The sequence below is a fragment of the Callithrix jacchus genome, chromosome 10, assembly GCF_049354715.1.
Source record: "Callithrix jacchus isolate 240 chromosome 10, calJac240_pri, whole genome shotgun sequence".
NCBI lineage: Eukaryota > Metazoa > Chordata > Mammalia > Primates > Cebidae > Callithrix > Callithrix jacchus.
In genome coordinates, this window is record NC_133511.1 from 21,943,615 (window position 1) to 21,962,863 (window position 19,249).

The following is a 19,249-nucleotide window of genomic DNA, read 5'->3' on the forward strand; positions in this document are numbered from 1 at the left end:
AGTACATGGTGTGAATGCTAGCCAGTCATTAGAACAGTACCTGAACCATCTCCTGCAAAGGTGCTCTGGAAACTTCAGACCCTTTCTGAGCTCTGGAATGGAAGATACCCCCCAGCCCCTACCAAATCAAGGCATATTCCAGGGACCACCAAAATGCAGTCATTGGTTTAGCCTCATTAATGCTGGGCTTCTATGAAAGAATGGGGAAGAAAGAGGATTGTTGCATTCAACTATTTGTCTAAAACTGAAACAAGGAAGATTCAGCCCAGAGTGCAGTGCTGCTTTACTTTCTTCCTGTTTTAATGGAGGTACTGCATGAGGTAATCTTTTAAGGAAGTCTTAAGGGGTTGGAGTAATTTTATTGTGCATTTATTATTATTCACATTTAGAAGACTCAGCTCTTTTATTCCCAGTTAGGATTAAAGGGCTCCTTTCTATTTACTTCTAACAAGCTTTAATATAAAACATAGGAACATAAAACTTGCCTCTCTAAAGGCGCCAATAGCCCATCAAATCTGATGTCACTGGCTCAGAAGACACTGAAACAAAAGGCCAGTCTCTGCCAAGCCAGGCATCTCACACAGCCCGGCAGCAGCAAGGCCGCCGGACAGGAAGGTCTGAGCCTCCACGCATAAAGCATCCATCACTCCCTGGACTCGCCCCAGCACAAAGGACTTGGTTTTCTCCCATTAGGCAGCACGGTATGCCCTCTTACAGACCCCTTGTCACACTCTATGACCTTCCCCATTGGTGTGGTCTTTGTTTCCCGCTTTCATTTTAAAATGACTCAGCTGGCATAGCATTGAAGCCCAGCCAAGTTTTTAATTTAAAAGTTGCCCCTCTCTTGAAAGCCTTGGGTGAGTTTCCTGCTAGGCAGGTGCCATGCTTTAAAGCTATAAGAAGGCATTGTTTTCATAAGTATTGTCTACCTGTAGACAGGAAAAAAAAAAATACACATAGCCTTCCACAAAGAAGTGGAACGGTGTTTTCCCAGGATAGGTCCTACCAGCAGAACTGTTGGGAATTACTTTGCTCACTTTGGCTTTTCTAGTCCCACTTGGCACCTTCTCCAGTCTGTCTGGCCCCCTCGACCCTAAGACCCCAGTGGGAGTTCAGGGAAATCAATTGACCAATGAAGGAAGAAAGTATTTAGCGACACAGAGTTCCCCCACGCAGCAGTCACTGGCAGCATAAATCACAGGAAACTACAGGAAGGGGCAGCGAAAACCCAGCAAGCTTAGTCTATTATGCATTCAGCCTAGAATAATGACCTCTAATTTATTTTAGCTACATTGCTCTTTGGTAGGGATGCCCTCATCTCACTCAGACGATTTCAGAATATTTTTCCATAGTTCTTGCCTTTAAACCCAGGAATATGGTTTATTCTCTATCTGTGGAATAATCTACTCAGACATTTCCCCCTACATCACCATCTGTTCTACCTTGAATTTTTTACCTCTTCACACTATCCCAGCCTTAGCCTGCTCTGCTGGCTCAATCAGTGATCTTTAATTTCTCCTATGCCTTTATGTCTGGTTGCTTATGTTTTGGGGCAGACAATAGAGGTGATATAGGCCATTATTCATGAGTAGCTTCAAGGGTAACGTGAGAAATGCCTCATCTCCTGACCTCTTTTAGCATAAGAATTGCTGATAAAATTCTGAACTGAAAAGAAAAGTTCTTCTAAGAAAAAATATTAGAGAGCTACTCACACTGGAGCAGTTTCCTGGAGAAAAGACCTGAGGTGGGAGGGAATCCACAAAAATCGTAAAAAATAAAATTAATGAAAAATGCTCCCCACAAAGGAATACTGATTATAATTGAGACCACCAGTTTACTACGATCCATAACAGCATCTGGGAATGGCAACGCGAATTCAAGAAAACAAAAACATCATGACAGCCACCAGCTGAATGGGACTATCTCCAGACCCAATAGACTAGGAGTCTTTCACAGGAAGCTGAGCGGACCCTTTTGCTTTCCCTCTCCTCACCTTCATTCCATCAGCCTCAGATGAGTGATGGCATCGCAGAAGATACACATTAGGGAGAAGGAAACTCAACTAACCTGCCTACCTACCGGCAGCCTCATCACTCCCTACACACTCTGGAGTTGCCAGTAAGAGAAATGTGTAGCTCCAGCAAAATGCCCGAAACTGTGGTTCTTAGAGGAACTTTATCCAATAATTACCATTTGTATAGTAAAATCCTCTGGCCTCTGCAGACACAGGCAAAACTAAGGAATTTCTCCCTGCCCATTCTCCCTGAGACATCTTTTTCACAGCTGAAACTTCAACTCTTCTCTACTCTAGTGATAATGCCCATTCATATTCTCTTTGCCATCCCAAGTCTCTCTCCAGAATACCAAATACCTCCAAAACCCTGCTAGACTTCTGCCAGTGGTCCCCCTGGAAACTAAAATTCAACATAACTAAACAGAACACTCCTCATCCGTGCTTAACCCTATATGGCTGGTGTCGATGATAGACAACCATTCACCCAGTCACCAAAGCCAGAAACCTGGCAGTCACGCCAACTCCTTCCTTCTAAATGGCTCTCCCCTCCCAGTGACCAATCGTCCTAAACATAGCCCCAAGATCTCAGCAACCTGAGCTGCTTTTCCAGCGCCTGTGCTGTAGGCTTAACGTGTGTCTTCAGTTTCCCTTGCTTACATGGTAGTAACACGTAAAACCAGCTTCCAGTAATCACACTCTCCAAGCCTTTTCTACATAAACAACAAAGTGCTCTCTTTAAAAAAAAAATGAACTTGTCATTTCATGTTTGAAATCATGCAATGCTACTCTGTTGCTTTCGAGACAAATAAATGTTCATCCCTTTGGAGTGGCATACAGATTTCTTCACAATCTGACTCCAGCCCACTTCCTTCAATCCAACTTCTGCCAAAGCCTCAGATGCTCACTGTGCTTTAGCTATGTGGTGACATTTGCATTCCCTGGATGTTCTCTCATAAATCTTTACACTGTATGCACCATTCCCTCTATTTGCCCTGCCCTTCCTTCCTCTGGCCTTTGGTCTAGGTAACGCCAACTCATTGATCAGAACCCAGTTCAAGGATAACTTTGCCAGACTCCCCTGGCACTTGAGTGCTTCCTTCCTTGTCCACAGCAAAGCACCTTGCTTTCATTATTCACCTGAAAAAAAAATTATTAAATGCCTGTATCTTGTTTATATTTGATACATCTGACTTACTCACTACATGTGAACTCTACAAGTACAAACACTATACCACTCATATTCCAATTTCCCTCACTCTACCACACTGCTTAGCCCAGAGTAGGTGCCTATAAGAACCTATTAAGTGAAAATACTTGGCATATATAGACGCAGGGTTAAAGCCAATGTTCCATTCTCCCCTCGAAGAAATTCTTTTTCTCGTCTCCCAACCAGATCCTGGAAAACGGTACCGAATATGACTTTGAGCACTACTCTAAGTTAGAACACCTAGGTTCTAGGCCAGGTCTGTCATTAGGAATGTTTGAGATCTGGAGCTAAGCACCAAATAAACAGCCAACATATGCTCAACATCAATTATGTGACAGATTCCCTGCTAAGCATGCTACATGCATGACCTTTTTTCCTCATAGCTACCTGAGGCAACAGATATTAATATCATGCACATGTTACAGATGATGAATTTAAGTAACTCAAATTCATGTTTGATGCCACCTCCTTTCAGCTGGGTTATGGAGAGTTAAAATGAGACTTGGTGTGTGTAACACAGCTCTGTAAACTATAGAGATCTATACAAACATAAGTCACAATAAGTATAGAAAGCAATGAAGATTCTCTAAGTGTAACTGAAGCTTTGTGATTACAGTAAAAAATAATTTGTAACAATCTAAGCTAGCCACAGTGGCTCATGCTTATGATGCCAGCACTTTGGGAGGCTAAGAGGGGCACATCACTTGAGCCCAAGAGTTCAAGACCAGCCTGGGCAACATGACGAAATTCTGTCTCTACAAAACATACCAAAATTAGCCAGGTGTGGTAGACTGCACATATAGATCCAGCTACTGGGGAGGCTGAGGTGGGAGAATCCCTGGAGCCTGGGAGGTAGGTCGAGGCTGCAGTGAACTGAGATGACAGCACTGTACTCCAGCCTGGGTGACAGAGTGATGCCCTGTCTTAAAAAAAAAAAAAGATATAAAGTTTTTTAGACCTTGCCTAAAAATAAATAAATAAAAGATATAAAGATTTGAGACACAGTGAGATCCTGTCTAAAAAAAAGAAAAGTTATAAAGATTTTATAAATGTATTAAGATCCATCATCTCACACACCTGAATTAAGAAGACTCAGCTGAAAGGAACCCCCAAATCAGAGATATATTGTGAAATCATAGGCCTGGGAACTCAATGTGTCCAAACTCTTCTCATTTTGCAATGGAGGAAAAGCCACACCCAGAAGCCACATAGCTAATCTGTAGAAACCCAGCACTCCTTAGTCAAAAGCCACACTATTTGCCCCACCTTGTAGAAATAGAATATAAGGTTCAGAGAGTGGGACTGATAGAACTGAGTGTCCAAGGCAGAGAGTGCCTGCCTGAGTATTTCAGAGCCAACATTGAACTCAATACATGCTCCTGACATCTCTCCTCCCAGATCTTGTGAATGAACACATCTGCCCTTACCAGGCATCCAACCAGTACCACATCAAACAGCACCAATATATAAAAAACATAAATGACATTTATCTAGGAAATTGAGTTTAATGAAAAGCATTCGGATATAGTAGGAAGAGTAAAGACTTTTGAACCAAAAGATGTGGGTGGAAATCCTAACTCTACCACTTACTGACTCTTTGATAATTGAGCAAACTGCTTTTCTGAGCTTTGTCTTTCTCAACTCTAAAATGAATGAAATGATACCCCATTACTGAGGGAATAAAATATTTGCCACTGTGTTCAGTACATGTTGGCTTCTCTTCTATTCATTAAGGTGTGTTGATGCAATACATGAGCCTTGGCCAATTTGCTGAACCACCATATAATTTCATTTTTCTACTTGAAAAAGTGACAATGTTTGTCTCGTATAACTACATATAAATGTAGACACATCAAGACATAAAATATGTTTCTCCTTTTTCTTGTCACAAGTATCAAGCCTACATTCAGCCAACATGAGTGCCAAGAACATCCTTATTGAATGACAAATTCAGTGTGTGGTTTGTTGATGCTAAGTTCTTCTGCATGACTCTCAGAAGTCTAAAAAGAATGATCAAATGTGGTGAAGAAAAATTAACACCAGTTTAATATACTGCCATGCCATATCCTACTGCATGTAGTGAATAAGAGTCTGGGCTGTGAAATCAAACCGTGGGTTCAAATTTCACTCCAGTATATGTTAGCTGTCTGGTCTTGGGCAAGTTACTTCTCTTTGGTTGTGGCATTTTCTTATCTGTAGAATAGGCAGAATAATAAAACCTACTTTATAGACACATGATGAGAATCAGATTAATGGATGTAAAGTAGTTAGCACCAGGTCTGACACATAGAAAGGGCATGATAAATGCAATCTTTGTCATTATTACTTTAAATGCATTGTTAAGTCCAGAAAGAAAACATTAAACTGAAAGAAATATAAACCTAATTTTACTGAAGAGTTCTGTTTTTGTTATCCTTTAGTTCTGTTAATTTGATAGCTGCTATATAATACTATAGGGTGCTTTGTATGAGGAATTTCTCAAAAAGGTACCTTGTTCACATGTCCTCCCCCATTTCTCAAATTCCATCATCTAATCCCAGTCTATCTTCATCCATTATGAAGCCTTTACACAAAGTCCTAATGCCACTGACTCCTCACTCCATGAAATATTCCTGGAATCACCAAGGAAAAACGGCAATTTGTTCTACTCATACCTAATTTAATAATGAAGTTCTAAAGACTACACCATTCATTCAAGGCCCCATCAATGCAGTTTCATTTTGTAGCCATACGTATTTGGACAATGCCTACTACTTCCTATTTGAAGCGCCTGTAGATTTGTGAAACTAGCACTCAAATTGGCATCAGGAGATTTGAAGTTCAAACCTCACTCTCTGCTCACTTTAACTTTGGTGGAGGTGCTTTATCTCACTGAGCTTCATCTTCCTGAGGTGAAAATGTATATAATAACACTCATGCAATGGAATATATTCAGCTCTGAAAAGAAATGATCTATCAAGCCAGAAAAAGGCATGCAATCGTTAATGCATAATGCTAAGTGAAAGAAGTCAATCTGAAAAGGCTATATACTGTATGATTTCAGCCACATGACATTCTGGAATAGACAAAACTATAGAGACAGTAAAAGATCAGTGGTTGCCAGGGGTTGGGGAGAGGGAGGGATGAATAGGCAGAGCATGGAAGATTTTTAAGGCAGTGAATCTATTCTTTATGAGACTATAATGGTTGGATACGTGTCATTATACATTTGTCAAAACCCATAGAATGTACAACACCAGGAGTCAACCTTCACGTAAACTATGAACTTTGGGTGATAACGATGTGTCAGTGTAGATTTATTGGTTGTAACAAATGTACCATGTTAGAGGGGGATTTTAATGGGGGGAGTCTGTGCATGTGTGGGGAGAACGGGTATATGAGAACTCTGTACTTTCTGCTCAGTTTTTCTGTGAATTTAAAAGTACTCTAAAAAATAAAGTCTATTTTTTACAAAATGCATGTAAACTTGCTCACAAAGCATCTAGAATATTGTGTATGCTCAGTAAATGTCAACTGAATCTAAATGTTCCCTCCGTATATACTGTGAGATTGTAAATTCCAAGAAGGAAGGTACCACACGTGACTAGAGCATTCTAGGAAACACCCAGCAGAATTCTAAAACAATTAGTCACGAAATGTCCCTATTATAAGGATAATGATTCTGTCATAATTTTGCAGTCTAGACTGTATATATGCACTATCTTCTTAATCTATGCTTCTTCAGGAGGCATGCCTTTTTAAAATAATTAAGACAATATTTTTAAATGAATTCGCTTGTCACTGATGCACAAACAGATACACACACATATAGAAGAATTAGGACCAGGACTAGTGAGATGAGTGAGGTACTCACATCAGATACAAATAAAGGTGGAGCCAAAAATCTCAGTAAATCCAGATAAACAATGTATTATTACATTAAAACATTATTTTTATTACTTTACAAAAATACATTATTACATTTAATGCCATATGTATTATAAAAATTATAATTTGTACAAAAAAATTCTTAATGAATACAGTATCTTTTTTTAATACAGAATAAATATAGCTAATTATTTCCTTTTGACTTAGTTCCCAACATGGTTTGGTCCAGCACTAAAATGGCACCGAGGCACCTGCCTCAGGTATTTCACTAAGGCAAAGATTAAGTAGCTCTTATTCAGGGGTGTCAGGTGCGTCGGTGGTACTAGATGCATTACTGGCCTTTTCTTCTGAAGACCAAACCTTTCTTAATAATGTCCAGAATTATTCTTTAACCTTTCAGCAGTATCCATTAGAAGACATATTTTAGAGGGTGATTTTAATAAAACACTAAAACCCAAAAGCCATGAAACTAACTGTCTCCAATTTCTAACTCCAGCTCTTCTCTCCTCTGATAATACTGTGCAATAGTTTACTGGCTGTCATAATTGTATTATAACTAAGACCCAACTGTACTCAGACTCATAATATATTCTAGGTATTTGACTTGGACAAAGGGTCAGTGGCTTACCTAAGCACGAGTACTGAAATTAAATGAATGGCAGAAGTTCATGGTTCTTCCCTTTACTTCCTAAAACATGATGAAAACAGGGATGAATGGGAAATAAGCAAGTGTGAGAATCAGTATGTTGGGAAGATTGGTGGGAGGAAAAGTTTAAAAGGAGGGTATCAGAGAACTGCTATGAGCTCCCATTTCTAAAGGATACCTTGTCTCATTTGTAAACAAGGGCAATTTGCTAGCCCATTCTCCTTCCTGTGGAGATGATTCAACATTCATTCAATAGATATTTCCTGAGCTCTTGTTAGTGCTTCAAACCATTCAGGATACAAAAAAAAAGTGTTGGTGTGTGAAATGCAGCACTGGGACTTGCAAACTAATAGAAAAGATACATTGTAACAAGATCCTCTTAACAGTGTATAACACTTTCACACAAATTTCATTTTCACCTGATCTTTATCCTACTCTCACAAGGGTTAGATAGACATCCACAATCTCATCTCAAAAATGAAGAAATCATTCTGAAAATGGTGACACTGGAGCTACATCATAGCTAATGCTACGTCTTCTTCCATATTAAGGCAGTAGATGACAAGTTCGAAATGCATTGAATAAATCACCGAAGTATTGTAGATTATAAATGGTAGGATTACTTTTGAATGGTGTGGTACAAAAAGAAATTACAAAGTGGGTGTGAAAAAAAGAGTAAGGCCAGGCAAAAGAATGTGGAGGATAGACAGGAAGAAAGTAGACATTTCTACCCAAGGGACAGTCACAGGCAAAGCATAGAGGTAGGCAATCACCTCTATGTGATAAGGTGCCTTTTGGGATAGTCAGCAATCAGATAGCTAAGGGGTAAAGTTTTGTTGAGAAATGGTGTTAGATAAAACAGTAAAATAATGTCATGGACAGACTGGGAAGCCTTATATATCAAGCTAAGGAGGATGAACTTTATTGAGTAGAGAAAAAAGAGATTAAGTTTTTACGTAGAAAAGTGGTACAAACGTTAGTTTTAGAAAGATTAATCTGCTTATACATTGGATGCAGTGTGATTTGCTGGAAAGAAACCATTCTGAATCAAAGAGAACTTGTTAAGAGGCTATGTCAGAGGTCTAAGTAACAAGATCCTGACTTAATGATGGAAATGGAGAAAAATAAAAGAGAGTTGGTGTCAGAAAACCTGGTTTCTATTCTCTATTACCTTATCCATTTCCAAATGGACAGTGGAAAACTAATGCTGATCCACCTTTTGATGCATATTTTAACTAATCAAATATTAGAATTTACTACATGCCAGATGCCATATTAAGCATCAAGATACCAAGGTAAAGATGAGTACTTCACATGCACACGAATGTTCATTGCAGCACTGTTTACAATAGCAGAGACCTGGAACCAACCCAAATGTCCATCGATGATAGACTGGATTGGGAAAATGTGGCACATATACACCATGGAATATTATGCAGCAATCAAAAATGATGAGTTCGTGTCGTTTGTAGGGACATGGCTGAATCTGGAGAACATCATTCTCAGCAAACTGACACAAGAAGAGAAAATGAAATACCACATATTCTCACTCATAGGCGGGTGATGAAAAATGAGAACACACGGACACAGGGAAGGGAGTACTAAACACAGGGGTCTATTGGGGGGAATAGGGGAGGGACAGCCGGGGGCGGGGAGGTGGGGAGGGATAGCCTGGGGAGAAATGCCAAATGTGGGTGAAGGGGAGGAAGGCAGCAAAACACACTGCCATGTGTGTACCTATGCAACTGTCTTGCATGTTCTGCACATGTACCCCAAAACCTAAAATGCAATAAAAAAAATACTCTGTTAGAAAAAATAAAAATTAATAAAAATTAATTAATTAATTAAAAAAAAAAAAAAGATGAGTCCTTGCCTTTGAAAGGACTATAAGAATGAGAAAGAAAGAGCAATCAGATGTCCTGGGACAGTCAGGGAGGTCTTCATAGAAGGATAGATGCTTGAACTGATTCATGAAGCATGAGTAGTACTATGGATGAAATTGTATCTCCCACCAAATTACTACAATATGTTGAAATCCTAACTGCCAATGTAACTGTACTTGGAGATAGGGCTTTTAGGACATGGTTAAGGTTAAATAAAGCCAAGGGTGGGGTCCTAATTCAGTAGGATTATTGGGCCTTACAAGAAGAGGAAGAGAGTGGAGGTGGGGAAGAATGCCAAACACACACACCAAGAAAAGGCCATGTGAAGTCATAGCATAAAGGCAGATCTCTACTAACCAGAAAGAGAGGCCTCAACCAGAAACCAACCCTGGCAGTTCTTGATCTTGGACTTTTCAGCCTTGAGAACCGTGAGAAATATATTTCCGTTGCTTAAGCTGCCTAGTCTATGCTATTTGTTATGGAAGCCCAAGCTGACCAATACAAGTAGGGTGCTTTTGAGGCAGAATATAAGGAGTGAGTATACTTTGCAAAGAGGAAAGAGGGTGGAGGTACGCAGAGACAGAGAAAGAGATAATATGGAAAGATGTTAAAATGGTATAGCGCATTTTAAGAATTCCAAGTAATTTGGTGGGACCGAAATAATGGCATATTTGAAGAAATGAGAAGCAGTAGGATAGTGAGAAGGGGCCATACTGTCCACAGCAAAATGTTGGGACTTGTTTTTGGAAAGCCATTTTAGAATCTGGAGGAGAACAATACCATGCTCAGAGAAATGACTCAGAAAGATTATTCCAACAGTAGGGTGAAGAATAGATGACAGGAGATGAAGACTGGAAGCCTGAAGCTTATTAGGGGAAATTTATCAATCATCCAGACAAGAGCAAATGAGAAGGTAGGGCTTTAGGAGAAGCAGTGACTAGGAGTGATATTTGGGAGGAAGGCTTATCCACTCCTTAAGGAACATTGCAAAATCTGCTAACCACGGAAGACAAACACCTTTTAACTTGTCTGCCCAATTCAATCATCTGAACTTTCTTGGAATTTCCCAAAATACTGCCTTGACTATCCGTAGCCAGACCTGGCCTCAGAGGGAAAGGGGACCACAGCCATTGACTAATATCATTTGCCATGGGCATGTCAGAAAGAAGTGGTGATTGACAGAGTGACTGCCAATCCACTCTCCTCTGGAGCAAGATTAACCTAAAACAAAATACATCAACCAGAATTTAAGTTTATTTTAGGAACCCCTACACAAGAAACATGCTCTATCAAAAGACGCATTCCAGGGTCTCAATCCTGATAGTTAAAAGAAAAGCTTAATCTCTGAAAATTATTCTTCTCTCAGCCCTCTTTCCATGAGGAGTAATTCTCATCTATTGAGTCTTTCCTTCAGGGCCTTATTCTCCCTTGTCACAGCTTTCTTGGAAACTTACAGCTGCTGCTAACCAGTTAGATGCCTCCCACCCATTCACCCTGAATCCTTTCTGTCTTCTAAGGAAATCTATGAGGATAACTGTGATCACAGTCCATGCCCTATGACATCTGTCCTGCTCCACATTGACAATGGCCTAAATGAAAGGCCTCTACTGCCTTGCTGCCTGATCACACCGCCAGCAGCCTCTGGTCTCCTTGTGTTCACCACACATGATCATGGTCTGCTGTGGGACTAGCTAACCTCAGCTAGAATTTTTCCTCCAGCTTCCACTCTGTAAAATCCCATTATTCCCTTATTCCGCCTTGACTCAGCTAATAGTCGAGATTTGTTTTTCTGGGGAAGACTTTCTTCTATGACATCCCTAGTCAACACACACACACACATACACACACACACACACACACACACACACCCCACATGTAATGTAATGTTGTTACATGGTCAAAGCCACAAGTCTTCCACAGTTATGCATAGAATAAAAAACAGGATCACTTAATGGTTAAAAGCTTGACATCTGGAGTCAGACAGCCTGGGTTATAATCTTAGATCTGCCCTTCATTGAGCCAGTTATTTACAATTGCTGTGGTTCAGTTTCTTCATCTGTATAATGTAGATCATAATAGTAGAGTGTCCGCCTCATTGGTTTGTTGAGAAAATTGAATGAGTTAACATGTGCAATATGCCTGGAATAGTGCCAGGCACATGACTAGCTATAAATGTTCACTAGTATTATTATTGATACAGTGCAGTGGTTAAGAGCAGGGTGTTGGACCTCTCTGAACTTCAGTTTCTTTATTTAAAATACAGATGGAAAATATCTATTTTATAAGCTTGTATGAAGATGAAATGAGATAATGTCAAAGATTTTAGCATAAAGCAAGGAATAAACTGCATTATTAAAATTATTATCATAATTGAATACTGTCCATATACTAAAAGAATTTGCATTTATTCTCTTAAATGCCCAGACTGTTAGAAACCTCAGACACTGTTGACTTCAATCTCTTCATTTGCACAGGGACCTAATAGAAAGTTGACATGGCTTGGCAAGGCTGCACTTCCATATGGTGAGTCAGAACTAGAACTCAGTCCTGCTGACTCCCAGACCTTCTTCCCACTACATCACCTGGCATAGTATTGTTTGTCATTTTTCTTCTCTGTGTACTGTGTAAACCCTTCTAAACAGCACAGTGCAGACAAACTAGAACTCTTTCTTTACTTTAACTTTTATTTTAGGTTTGGGGTACATGTAAAAGTTTGATAAATATATATACATGCTTCACAGGGGTTTGCTGTACATATTATTTTATCACCCAGGTATTAAGCCCAGTACCCAATAGTTATCTTTTCTGCTCCTCTCCCTCCTCCCACCCTCCCCTCTCAAGTAGCCCCAGTGTCTGTTCTTTTCATTTATTTATTTATTTTTGAGACAGAGTCTCACTCACTCTGTCACCCAGGCTGGAGTGCAGTGGCACCATCTCAGCATACTGCAGCCTCCACCTCCTGGGTGCAAGTGATTCTTGTGCCTCAGCCTCCCTAGTAGCTAAAATTATAGACATGCACCATCCCGCCTGTCTTAATTTTTGTATTTTTAGTAGAGACGGGGTTTCTCCATGTTGGTCAGGCTGGTCTTGAACTCCTGACCTCAGATGATCCACCCACCACAGCCTCCCAAAGTGCTGGGATTACAGCCGTGAGCCACCATGCCTGGCCCGTTCTTTCCTTCTTTATGTTCATAAATTTTTATCATTTAACTCCCACTTATAAGTGAGAACATGCAGTCTTTGGTTTTCTGTCCCTGTGTTAGTTTGCTAAGGACAATAGCCTCCAGCTCTATCCATGTTCCCACAAAAGACAGGATCTTGTTCTTTTTATGGCTGCATAGTATTCCATGGCATATATTTTCTTTACTCAATCTGTCATTGATGGATGCATAAGTTGATTCCATGTCTCTGCTATTATAAATAGTGTTGCAATGAACATTTGTATATATGTGTCTTTATGGTAAAATAATTTATATTCCTCTGGCATGCACCCAGCAATGGGACTGCTGGGTGTATGGTGAAAACAGAATGGTAGTTCTGCTTTTAGGTCTTTGAGGAATCACCATACTGCTTTCTAGAATGGTTGAACTAATTACACACCCACCAACAGTATATAAGCATTCCCTTTTCTCTGCATTCTTCCCAGCATCTCTTATTTTTTGACTTTTTAATAATATCCATTCTGACTAATGTGAGATGGCATCTCATTGTGGTATTGATTTGTATATTTCTAATGATCAGTGATATTGAGCTTTTTTTAATATGCTTCTTGGATGCATGTATGTCTTCTTTACCTTTGAAGTTCCTGTGTCCCTGTTCATATACTAAATCCTCTCTCACACACCTGCCACAGACCTGCTACAGTTCTTAGTGCACAGCATGTGCTCAAGTATGGCAATGACCTTCTTTAACATTTTAACATTTGCCCTTTGAAGTCTTATCATAGGAATCTTTATACGTGTGTGAATATTTGTAATGTCATATTTGTGTCTGTGATGAAAACAATTGACTTAGTCCTGAGTGCTGCATTTGATATGCCCTATGTTCTATTAAACAATATTACTGCCTCATGTCTAAAGCTATAAAAGAGGCATAGACAACAATCTTAATAGCAGGCAGGGCTGGTTCCATGTCATTTGTATAGCCAAAAAGTTCCTCTCAGCTCCTGCAAATTGAGTAGAACCATCAAAGGTAAGCTGAGGTCATTGAAGAGTATGTCCTACCCAACCCAGCAATTTACACCCTTTGAGGCAAAAGCAATCCTTCTTTATCAGATTCCTCATTATTCCCAGTGTTACCTGCACCCTTCTGCACTATGCAAAGAAGGCAGTGTGATTCAAGTGTCCATGTGATGTGTTTCATTTTATTCTTTTCTTCTCTTCTGTTCTGTTTCTTTCCCTTCTCTTTCTTTTCCCACCTTGTCCTCTCTCAGTCTTTCACTTTTTCCCTTCTTCCTACCTTCCTGCCTTCCTTTCTCCCTCCCTCCTTTTCTCCCTTCCTACCTTTCTTTCTCCCTCCCTCCTTTTCTCCCTTCTTATCTTTCTTTCTCCCTCCTTCCTTTTTTTCCTTCCTACTTCCTTTCTCCCTCCCTCTCTCCCTTCCTTCCTTTCTTCCTTCTCTTCTTCCCACCTGCCTGCCATAATGGTCATGTCTTGCCTGAAAGGACAATGATTAATAGCATTTCCTTACATTTGCATAGTTTTTTTAAGTACTGTCCTTTATCCATTTCAAACGTTTCCTTTGTCTTCTCACTTGATCCTTCACACCAGCCCCCATGAAATGAAGCATAACAGCCATTTCTAAAATTATTGAAAAGGAGTTCATACAATGAGTTAGTAACAAAGCCAGGAAAATGAGCCATGCCACTCATTTGCTTATGTATTCATTCACATTGAGTTCTGCACTGTAAAATTCATTACAGATTCTTACAGGGAGCCAGACTTCATGCAGGCCAGAGTTCTAGGCCACAGGGCCTTACCAGTGGCAGGTGCTCCCTCCCAGCACGGAGAAGTCAGTTAGGTGGAACTTTTCATAACAGTTACTAAGAAGTAGGAAAGGAATGTCTGGAAAAGTACAGATTATCCACGTCTATCCTAATCCTTTGGTGGGACCAACCATAGGAAATGTCAAGTACCTTCCTGTCTCCAGCATCCCTCATCAAGTCAGATATCCTTTATTTCTTCTCATCTCTACCTGTATCTATTTCAATATGCACAACACTTCAATCTATTTCTTTATATACTTGTTTATCTTGAACACCTAAACTACCTGCTAGTGAACATTAAGAATTAGCTCAGCACCCAACACACTGTGAGCACCTAGACATTTTGTGTGAGTGAATTAATGAATGAAATTCACTATTGTAGTATACCATACTTCCTCTGGAATATAGCAGAAACCTGGAGGCAGAAGGGCCAGTGCACTGACTGCATCACCCTCTTTCCTTCTGCCCCTGAAGTCTAGACTGAATGACATTGGGACTGATTTTCCTGGTCAGATTTAGTAACGGACTCATTAGGGGCAACAGCAGAGGAGGGATTTTATGTTTGGCTCTTTGCTGATTTGGAGACAAAGAGGCAAAGGGGAACAGTTCTTTTCAAAACATTTAATTATCTAGAGTCTCCCAAGACATAAATTATTCCTGCAAATACCTCTAAATGCTTCAAAAATGTTCAGAGCAACAGGTTTCCACTTATAAGTTATGGAGTTTAAGAATGATTAAGTACTGTCTTTAGTCTGAAAAAATTAGCGTTGCTTCTAAAGGAAGCTAACATTCTCTAGAAGAACAACTGTAACAGTAAGGGAATCAGTCCCTACACTTGGGCAGATGTTTATGACAAATCATCAAGCTCATTAAAACTCCCAGAGAAGGAAGCAAAGAGGATGGTATTTGGTCCTTGATTAAGATTTTGCCATGGAATCCTTCACCCTCCTACTACTGCTTCAACTGTCAATTTCAGAATTTGAAATTCGGGATAAGTGATTAGTGGGTGTGCAGAAAAACCTTCCTTGTGAAGCAGGACAGTGTCCTCACACTCTGACCACAATCAAACACCATTAACTTAACAAAAGACACAGCCTGCAAAGCTGGAGACTTGTATTCCCCGAGTCAGTCCTGAAACAGGCAAAGAAAAACAGGGAGATGAATTTGCTGCAGAATGCAGATAAGATTGCCTGTGTGTGGAAGCCTCGGGAGAACAGAAAAAGATATAAATTATAAAACTCTTTATACTTAATGCACAAATCTCTCCAGAAGAGGCAGCCCTAGAACATTTCCGCAAGCTAGTGATGAAGAAAATTTTTTAAAAAGCAACTTTTGCAGAAACCCACAAGTGAGTACTTGATCTTGCTCAATCTCAATTTGTTTCTTTTTTTTTTTTTTTTTTTTTTTTTTTTAATTTTTTATTGGATTATAGGTTTTGGGGTACATGAGCAGAGCATGCAAGACAGTTGCGTAGGTACACACGTGGCAGTGTGCTTTGCTTTTCTTCTCCCCTTCACCCACATTTGGCATTTCTCCCCAGGCTATCCCTCCCCTCAATTTGTTTCTTTAGGAACTTTTTTCCATAAACGCAGGCCTGGGAGCCAAGCAGTACGTGCAGAGGGCCCATATTCTGAGGGCTCAGGGACCTCCATGTTCCATACCCGTGCCAAGGAAAACACAGACAGAGAAAATGATCACCTCTGGGGGACTGCTTTTCATCACTGCACTCCATATCAGGGGGAAGTATGTGTTCAGAGTCCCAGGGACCCAGACTATATATTGACATCTTCCTTAGAAGGGTCCAGGGAAAGTTAATCAGATTTTCTTGAGCCACAGTTTGGCCTCCGACTCAGGTAGGAACACCTGAGAGTTTTAGGCACTCTTTACCTTCAAAATGATGGTAATTTTGTGTGCTTTTATTGGCACAGGGTCTCCATCAATCCAAATCCTAAAAATGACATCCCTACAATAGATGGTTCAATGTGCAAACAACTTTGCCAGCTGAAATGCTGGGATCCTTGAAACCAAGGAGCAAAAAATCATAGAAACAGAATTCTAGAGCTGGTAAGGTCTTTAAGAAATGATCCAGGTCAACACCAGCATTTGCAGAAATAGTGTCTAAGTGTTGTCCAAGAGATGAGTATTGGTCTAATTGTAACAGTCTTTTGCAGAGTGAAGGAAAGAGAAAGTCACTTTCTTTGCTCTACTTTTAGGCACAATATGTACCTTTCCTTAGATAAGCATAGCTTGGAAAAGTTCACACAACTGGGATTCTTCAATCCCACAGAACCAGCCTTGTTACAAAGTTCCATTTATGGCTATTAAATCTTTTTTCTTGATATCAAACAGTACAGGACAAACAGGTACCCAAACAGAATGGCTTTAAAAAATAAAAGAAAAACGAAAAGATGTTTGCCATAAATGAATCCCAAATTCTGTAAGAAAATACTAAGGGAATGTTCTTTAGAAGGTCATGGGATATGTAAGTAATAAAGAAGAGAAGAATGTTTTAACAAACAAAAGAATGGCATGGGAAATTGATTGTCAAAGCATTATTTGAAAGCTTTCTTAAATTTAGTATAATATTCAATAGAATATCTCCTTCATGGTGATACTAATCTCTCTTTAAAGAGAATCAACACAAAATCTCATTAGAGTCACACTATTTCAGAATTCAGGATAATTCAAACCAGACAGCTAAACTTACTTTTGTAAGTTACTGCCAATTCTCTTTAAAAACTCAGTGCCAACAGGAAAAGACATAAAAATAGTTTTGGCACTTTACAAACATCAACTTACATACAAATAAATATAATATTATAATTTTTTATACAATCATGAGAAATTACACGAAAATTCTAAAAGGCAGTACTTGTTAACTCGGAACACAGCACAGAAGGGATCAGCGCGGTCTTTCCTGGAAAGATGCGATTGCAGCATTTCCCAGGGCATTTTCAAGCTGTGGGAGCTTGGAGAAAACCACCTGATTTCCCTGGGTCTCTGTGGCTTCTCTGTAAAAGGACAGTTAGTTTAGTAATACGTCACCCAAGGACCGGGGCTTTCTTGCACCCTCCAGCTTTTAGGTCTCTGTTGTAACTTTCATGTAAATACCAAGTGTTTTCCTTTTAGATCTCTTCTTTAGTTCAAATTTCTCATAAGTTTAAACTGAACCACCCACGAATTAATTCAAATGAACAAGATTTTGCTGCACAACACACATCTTTCAGGCTACAATCTGAAACATATGTTGACCAAAGGAATGTATTTATCTTCAATGCTGCTCTGAGCACAAACAGAACAGAAAACCAAACAATGGATGACGACGATGATGATGCACTTTCTTCTCATCATGTTCACTTCTGTAGCAATCTCTGCCTTTTGGAGCCTAATGATCATGGAACAAAACAGCCATGGAATGGCAGTTTGTGCTGCTCGCTATCTGTCTGTTTGCTATTTCATAACCAACTTGTAGTTTACTAAGACACTTCTTATAACCCAGCTCGGATAATCAGAATAATTCAAATGAGAGCTTGAACTCAAACTCTTCTGTGCATATAGTAGTATATGGTGATCTTCTCACTTCAAAATTGGTACCATAATATTACTGTTATTTCTCAGAGAGAAGAGCCTCGACATCGAATGAATTATGACGTAAATAAGAAAAAGGGAAGAAAACAAAGTATGCGATTTAAATCACAAAAATGGTTTTAGAATCTCGTTGCTATTTATTAACTGTGTGGCTTTGGGCAAGTTATTTAGCCTCTCCAGGCTTCAGCTTCTTTACCCAAGAAGTGGGCTTAATTATTTCTAATTCACAGTGAAACCGAATGACTACATGAGATAAGAGATGAGATACTGCCTTATACGTTATCTGCCACAGATGAAGTATTTGTAAATACTTTGTACTTCCCTTTCTTTTTTTTCTTTTTTTTTTTTTTTTTTTTTTTTTTTTGAGACAAGAGTTTCGCTCTTGTTACCCAGGCTGGAGTACAATGGCGCGATCTTGGCTCACCGCAACCTCCGCCTCCTGGGCTCAAGCAATTCTCCTGCCTCAGCCTCCTGACTAGCTGGGATTACAGACACGCGCCACCATGCCCAGCTAATTTTTTTGTATTTTTAGTAGAGACGGGGTTTCACCATGTTGACCAGGATGGTCTCGATCTCTTGACCTCGTGATCCACCCGCCTTGGCCTCCCAAAGTGCTGGGATTACAGGCTTGAGACACTATGTCTGGCCTTCCCTTTCATAAAGAATGCAAAAATATTCATCTTTACCTACGATAGGCAGACGATTCTCACTTAAGCCTTTTAAAAAGAGAAAGTCATTTTCGGAAGGTTTTTCATTACTAAAATCAGAATTATTTGAAATATCCATTAAATACAGAGAGGAAAAAAAAACAAGTTTCTTGACTGTTTTTACCCCTGGCTGTTGGTATTGGTTTCACTCCACCCACTCCCAGCTTGACTGTTGTCTCCTAACGGGCAGCCACAGGGGCTTATCTTGGTGTCCCCGCCAAGCCTTGCAGAATCCTCACGTGGAGTATGTGCGATGCGAGTATTTGTTGAGCCAAATTTATCTCAAAATTCTTCCGTCCATCAAGACAGATTGTTTTTAACTCATATGGTATTTGGATACAAAACAGTCAACT

The 19,249-nt window shown here is 39.7% G+C and overlaps 1 long non-coding RNA gene across 15 annotated transcripts in view; it reads right to left on the bottom strand.

The window, feature by feature from the left end:
* LOC108593745 (uncharacterized) overlaps positions 1 to 19,249 on the bottom strand; it is a 363,338-nt gene that overhangs the window by 233,044 nt on the left and 111,045 nt on the right. The window lies entirely within an intron of this gene.